Here is a 7,509-nt window from a genome sequence, read left to right as displayed (position 1 = left end):
TGTACATATATTGAGCAATTAGGATAGGACCAAAATGTACCTATAGTGAAACAGAAATTTAGGTAACACACTATTGCATGTAATGTGGACATACTTTAAACATGGGCTTGAAATTAGATAAGGAGAGCCATGCAACAATCAAGGAAATGTTTTATTTTTCCTCATTTCAAAGATTACATGACCTTTAAAAACTTCAGGCAACTACATCTACAATCTTAGCACACTCTGGCCTCACATAAAAAGCCAAAGGTGTATTTTCCCCATCACGAACATAAAGGCCTAAGCAACTGACAGGGGTTTTGGCTTTTAACTTATTTTAAGAGCCACATTAGGATTTATCTCTATAATTAAGAAAACTACACAAATTACTTTACAAAAATTAGCACATGATCTAAACTCTGACCTTTTGAAGTAATCAAGAGAAATCCAATTATTAGATAACACCTATGGAAGAACACTAAAACTAAATATTTCTTAATTAGTTAGATGCCTAACTAATTAATTTCTTTCTTAATTTCTCAAAGAAGAATACAGCTTATGAGTAAATGTAAAGGATGCAATTTAGACTCTTAAACGTTGATAGTGTGTTTACTTATCCAATGACTCCTAACTAATTATGCTCAAAGTATAATACCTATACAAGAATACAATTTCGCATTTGAGTGAATGTAGAGAATATGCTGCAATTTGGAGTTTGAAGATCAGGATGAGTTGGAAAATTACAAGAAAAATTTTACTGGTTTTCCTTAAATAGTTGCTTCAAAAGGTTACCTAATTAAGAATAGCACTGAACAACATTATTAGTATGATTCCAATGTGTTCTCTACGAACAGGTCCTATTGTGAACTCTCAACAGAAAAGGTGAATAAATAAATCTAGATTGATGCATTTTCTTGCTTTGACTATCAGCATGTTAAGCTATAAGTTATAGAAATGAAGCAATTAGCAAAACAAAATAAGTTTTGGAACAACCCACAACTATAAAGTTGGAATGTGGACAAAATAATTTTTTTTTTATTTATTTTTTATTTCAATTTGCAAAAGATATATTTCACTTCATCTTAATCATGATTGTAGTGTTATTTAGTAGATATGTTAATATATAATTAATATTAATGATCTGGTATTATTGAGCATGGTTGCTGGGTAAGGAATAATTTCGAATAGGCATGGTAGTGCTGGGGGAAATGTTTCATCAAGTGCTTAGTCGAAGTGGTATTTTTTCAAGAGCTTAAGTGGTGTGTTTTATTTTCTTTCTTTGTTAAGTTGAATTTGCCTTCCTGGTCCTTGTCAACACTAGTAGCTAGCACAGAACCTTCAAGTGCTTATGTATATGTCTAGAAACAACAGCATACTACAATGAAGTTCCAACAAACCATTTTGGGGACAAAGGCTGCACCTGTTGTTGCTTCCTACACTTCAAGGGTTCCTGCACCTAAGCTATCCCGGAATCGTGAAGCCGGATATAATGGCACCCGGGTCAGTTGTCTTAGCAGCTTGGCCTCCCAATCAATATGCAGCCACAGTTGGTTTCAATACAGTTTTGGCTAGTGATTCCATTTCTCTCTGGGACATCAATGGCATGTTCTCATGCTTCTGGCGCGGCTGCGCTCCTAAAAGGCGCGCATCCAGAATGGAGTCCGGCTACTATAAGGTCCGCCATGATGACCACGGCAAACCCACGTTAGATAACACTCTTAACCCTATCCGAGACCTTGGTCTGGACCTCGAAATAGCCTTCACCTCTAGCTATGGGGGCAGGACAGGTTGATCAAAACCGGGCACTTGACCCGAGTCTTATATATGATGCAACTCCACAGGACTATGTGAATCTCCTCTACTCCATGAATTTCACAAAGGCACAAATCTAAACCATTACAAGATCAAACAGTTACACTTGCTCCAACCCTTCTGACGATCTAAATTATCCGTCACTTGTTGCTCTGTACACTAACAAAACAACAACAAGTCCCTCGAACATTTCAGAGGACAGTGACAAATGTTGGAGATGGCGCAACGACTTACAAGGCTGAGATTTAATGTCAGACTTGTAAATAATCAGTCCATCTCCAGCATTTGTCACTGTCCTCTGAAACGTTCGAGTGATCATTGTTATTTTGTTAGTGTACAGAGCATAAATGATGGGTAATTCAGATCGTCAGAAGGGTTGGAGCAAGTGTAACTGTTTGATCTTGTAATTGTTAAGATTTGTGCCTTTGTGAAATTCATGGAGCAGAGGAGATTTACATAGTCCTGTGGAGTTGCATCATATATAAGACCGGGGTCAAGCACCCAGTTTGGATCAACCTGTCCTACTCCTACCCCCATTGCTAGAGGTGAGGCTATTTCGAGGTGCAGACCAAGGTCTCAAATATGATTAAGAGTGTTATCTAGTGGGTTCGCCGTGGTCATCATGGCGGACCTTATAGCAGCCGGACTCCATTCTGGATGCACGCCTTTTAGGGATAGCAGCCATGCCAGAAGCGTGAGGACAAGCCATGGATGTCCCAGAGACAAAGTTATAATCACTAGACAAATTTATATTGAAACCAATTGAGGCTGCAATTTTATTGGGAGGACAAGCTGCTAAGATTAATGACCCTGGCGCCATTAAATCCAGCTTCAGGATGCCCGGATAGCTCTGTGCAGGACCCCTTGAAGTATAGGAAGCAACAACAGGTGCAGGCTTTGTCCCCAAAATGGTTTGTCGGAACTTTATGCTCGACTTAGGTGCTGTTTGATAAAACTGAAAATTATGCACTAAAAATCTTGAGTACTGAATTTTAAGCACTGAAATTTTAAGTGCTGAATGTATTAATTTGAATACCCGTTTGATAATGTTTTAGTTTTAAGTACTAAATTCATTAATATTATTTGTTATATACAAAAGCTGAAGTCTGAAAGTTGTACAGATTACATTTTTGCCCTCAATAGATGGTACTCATAACAATTTTATATTTATATATAAAAATATTAATAAAATAATCACATTAATTCACTCAATGAAATATATCAATTTAACAATGAATAATAATGTCAAATAATCATAAATAAATAAAAAATTTATCTAGAAATATGAATTTACAGAGAAGAGGAATGCAGCTAACATTTATTTGTCACAATTGTTATAAAGGAGATGATTCAAATGATCATCTGTTCTGTGTTTGTGAATTTGCCACGGCTGTTTGGAGGGATGTGTTTGATCTGCTGCATATTGAATTTCCAGGTTTTAAAGATGTGAATCAGGTGGTGGATTGGTTTTGTCAAAAGACTGCTATTAAGTCTATCAAATCCAAAATATTAAGTGGTGTGTTTGCAGTTACATTTTGGAAAATATGGTCTATCAGAAATAATGTTCTACATAAAGGGATGAGAGATCAGAGTATGCAGGCTGCATAAGCTATAGTTTGGGAAGTTATCACATACCTAAACTTTGGTCTGGAAGATTTGTTGATTATTTTTGGCCATTAAATGTGTTGTGATTTTTTGCAACTTCCAGATTTCAGGTTGTGTCAAGTTTGGTGTGACTTCTTAGTCTGGTTTGTCCGCAGCAGTGGATGAAGACCTTATTGAGTGGACTGGTTTTTGCACCTGATTAATCCTAGCAGAGCATTTATCAATTTTTGCGAGGATAGGTTGCTTTTTGGAAATGGACTATGTCTATTCCAAGATTTGTCAAAGAGATTTATCTCTTGTTGTAATTGTGCTTTAATGTTGATTTATAATATATCAAAAAAAAAAAAAAAAATCCTATTCAGGAAAAAAAAAAAAAGATTATCTAGAAATAGAATTATATTATATAAATAATTGATGAAAATTTAAAATATATAGATTGAATTACATAACATTTATGTATATCGAAAAAGGTGCTACAAAGATTAAAGAAAGTAAAATTTAAAATATATGGATTTTGGATTACATAATATTTGTTAAATTGTTATGTATGATATCAAAAAAGATGTTACAAAGATTAAAGAAAGTAAAAGATGTTATATATTGATTTTTTATTACATAATATTTATATATGGTATTGAAAAGGGTGTTACGAAAAAAGTACGTGAAAAAGAATTCTTATCCAGGAATAGAATTCTATTATATAAATAAGTGATAGAAAATTTAAATTATATGGGCTTTGGATTATATAATATTTATGTACGGTATCGAGAAGGATGTTAAAAATATTAAAGAAAGTAGGTGAAAAAGAATTCTTATCTACAAATAGAATTATATTACATAAATATTGGTGTTAAATCAATTTGAATAGGTAACCAAAGTGACGTGTTTATAATATAATACGTAGAATTATTATTATTATTATTTTGGGAATTTGGTAAAATTATATATTTTTTAAAGAATTTGTTCTATAATGTAAAAAAAAAAAAAGGGAGTAACAATCAACCAAATATATATATAGAAGAGTCACTCTATTTCCAGATGCAGAGAGAAATTGCAAAGAGAATTTTAAAGAAATTGCAAAGAGAAGTCTAGAGAGAGCGTGATTCGAGGGTAGAGTAGTCATTAAAAAAATAGTTTTAAAACCTAATCACTTACCGTCTTCTGCAACAAGCAATAAGCAACCCTTTCCTCGCTTAAAATTTTGGCCTCTTTTAAGCGGTACCTATCATATTAAGCGGTATCCTAAAATTTTATTAAACACTTATTTTAAAAAATCACTTACCGTTTTCTACATTCAGTGCTGAAGTAGGAAATCAAACAGACCCTTAGACTTCTTAGACCTTTTGGCATATTTGAAAACTACCTCTGCATCTTTTGAGCCAATCACAACTCCAAGATAGGTGAAACCTTCCACCTCGGCCAAGTGTGGATCATCACAGATAAAGATGGCTGAAGTTGCCATTGACAGACTTGCAACGATGTAGAGAGAATCAGTGTCCCCGACATCACATATGAGGATGCCATCATCAGGGGGTTTAGACAACAACCCAGTTGAATTGCAATGTGATGAAGTCTTGTTGTAAAAAAGAGGTTTGTCATTAACCAAAGCACTTGCAGGGAACATGGTCCATCCAGTGATGGTTAGCCCATTGCCGAGAGTCGTAGTCCCAGCAAAAGAACGGCCAATTGAACTGGCAGCGACCGTCAAGACCCATGGGATTCCACTGTATAATGACCCAAGAGAGGGGCCATCATTTCCTACTGCAGTAGACACAAGAACACCTTTCTCCATGGCTCAAAAGGAAGCTATGGCAAAAGGGTCCTCATACAAAGGGACAACACCATCAACACCCATCGAAATTGACATCACATGGACGCCATCAGCCATGGCATGGTCCACACCAATGAGATAATCAGAGGCATAGCAGTCCTCAAATTCGTTTGAGCAGACCTTGTCGATGCCACCCAAGCACGCAGGGCAACCCCTCTTGCAGTCCCAGAAGCATAGCCAAAGTAGGATGTGCCTTCGACATAGTTTCCCGCAACTATGGAGGAAGTGTGTGTCCCATGACCCTTTGTGTCCCTCGCCGAGTTCATGCTAATGGTAATGTTAGGATTTGCTGCCATGACGCCCTTGTAAGTATCCAACTCCAATGAGCTTGGAGTTACATAATGAAGAATTGAAATCTTGACCTTCTTGGCACATCCCCTTCTATCTTTTGAGCACTTTGGTCATTCCATCGTCGTTGAAGCTCCGGCTCTCAGGCCACACGCCGGAGTCAATGACACCAACGATGACATCTTGACCGTAATTTGAAGCCGGCCACAGGATTGAGGAAGAGGAATTCAAAGGTGTGAGTGGTGTGAAGAGTGACAATTTTGTCAGCAAAAGCCGAGACAAAACCGGGGGACTTTCTTAGGGTGTTCAGCTCATCTTGGGAGAACACAGCACTGAAACCAGTGAAAGCAGTGTCATAAGCATAGATAAGCTTTAGGGTGGATTGGTGGTCATTTGTTGGTGTGTGAGTGGCGGGTTTTGTGGAGTCAACGATGGCAGTGTACCAGTGTTGGTGGCTAGAAAAGACCTTGGGCATGTAGGACTTGTCCATGTGAACAATGTAGGTGAATCTCTCCATTGCTTTTGAGTGAGAAGCAGCAGAAAGAAAGATGACCAAGAGGAGAAAATGAGCACTAGTAAGAATTCCCATTGTTGCTTTCACTACTAGTACTAGAACTTTGGGTGTGTCATTGTTTATATAGAAATTGTTGGCCTGGATCACTAGGGTTATATCCACAAATCAGTACATGAACCCTAAAAACTTTGCCAGGCCATGGTTTTATGTTGGGCCCACAGCTCTAACCGGATTATTGAATACAGCTCTAACTGGATTATTGAATGCAGGACTGTTGAGAATAATATGTTGTGGACTGTTGAGAATAATATGTTGTTGTTGTTGTTGACTTTGCCAGGCCATGGTTTTATGTTGGGCCCACAGCTCTAACTGGATTATTGAATACAGCTCTAACTGGATTATTGAATGCAGGACTGTTGAGAATAATATGTTGTGGACTGTTGAGAATAATATGTTGTTGTTGTTGTTTCTTGTTCTTGTTCTTCTTCTTGTTCCCATTGTTGCTTTCACTACTAGTACTAGAACTTTAGGTGTGTCATTGTTTATATAGAAATTGTTGGCCTGGATCACTAGGGTTATACCCACAAATCAGTACATGAACCCTAAAAACTTTGCCAGGCCATGGTTTTATGTTGGGCCCACAGCTCTAACTGGATTATTGAATACAGCTCTAACTGGAGTTGTTGTTCTTGTTCTTCTTCTTCTTCTTCTTCTTCACACAGACGAAACAAATTGAGTTTATGATATTACTGTGTGTGTGACAGATGATACAATCCAAGTATATATAGCTGAATGTGTTCAATAGATACAATCCAAAAGCCTGTTGCGGCTCAAAATTGGTGGCGGCTTAGTTTCTCGTGGACCAGCTGCATGTTTACCAATTAATTGCTGAAACTTTTCCTAAACCTGACTCTCCTTCAATTCATCAGGTGAAACCATGAAAGATTATTACCAGAATCAAAATAAGGAATTGTCAGCTAGAATTGCAAAAAAATTATTCTGACATTCAAAAATGGGAAGAATTGATACTGTACAGAAGTCATTTTGCGATAGTCTTCTGAAGAACCAATTTCATGAACTACAAATCTTTCCTAAGCCCAGATGTATGTATCCTACTTCAACTCTTGGTTGAGTCTATTAAAAAAATCGATCCAACCCTGATTGCTGATTCCACTACCACTTTGCCTGTAACACCATCTAATTAGGACACTTGAAACTTAGATTAAAGAAACTAATCCTCCACAAACAAACGAAAACAAAAACAAAACAAAACCAAAAAAAAAGTTTTAGAAATAAGGATGATGATGAATATTTAAACAAAAAGATATGAAGTCATGCATCTCAGCAGTATATTGGACTATTACCCATAATTGTTCAGCATTTAAGAGTGACTTCAAATGAAAAACTAAGGCAAATCAAAACTTTTGGGTTCTAAAATTAACTTACGGATTGCTAAGAAAAACAGGAGAGAGTTAATTAA

The 7,509-nt window shown here is 36.6% G+C and overlaps 1 pseudogene; it reads right to left on the bottom strand.

The window, feature by feature from the left end:
• Positions 1–1,924: 1,924 nt before the first annotated feature.
• LOC132277567 (subtilisin-like protease SBT3) lies at positions 1,925–7,509 on the bottom strand (annotated as a pseudogene).

The sequence above is a fragment of the Cornus florida genome, unplaced genomic scaffold, assembly GCF_030987335.1.
Source record: "Cornus florida cultivar Cherokee Brave unplaced genomic scaffold, ASM3098733v1 CherokeeBrave_3.0.0_Hap2_Chr10, whole genome shotgun sequence".
Taxonomy (NCBI): Eukaryota; Viridiplantae; Streptophyta; class Magnoliopsida; order Cornales; family Cornaceae; genus Cornus; species Cornus florida.
Note: the sequence above shows the minus strand (reverse complement) of the source record. Positions and strands in the feature narration are given on the sequence as shown.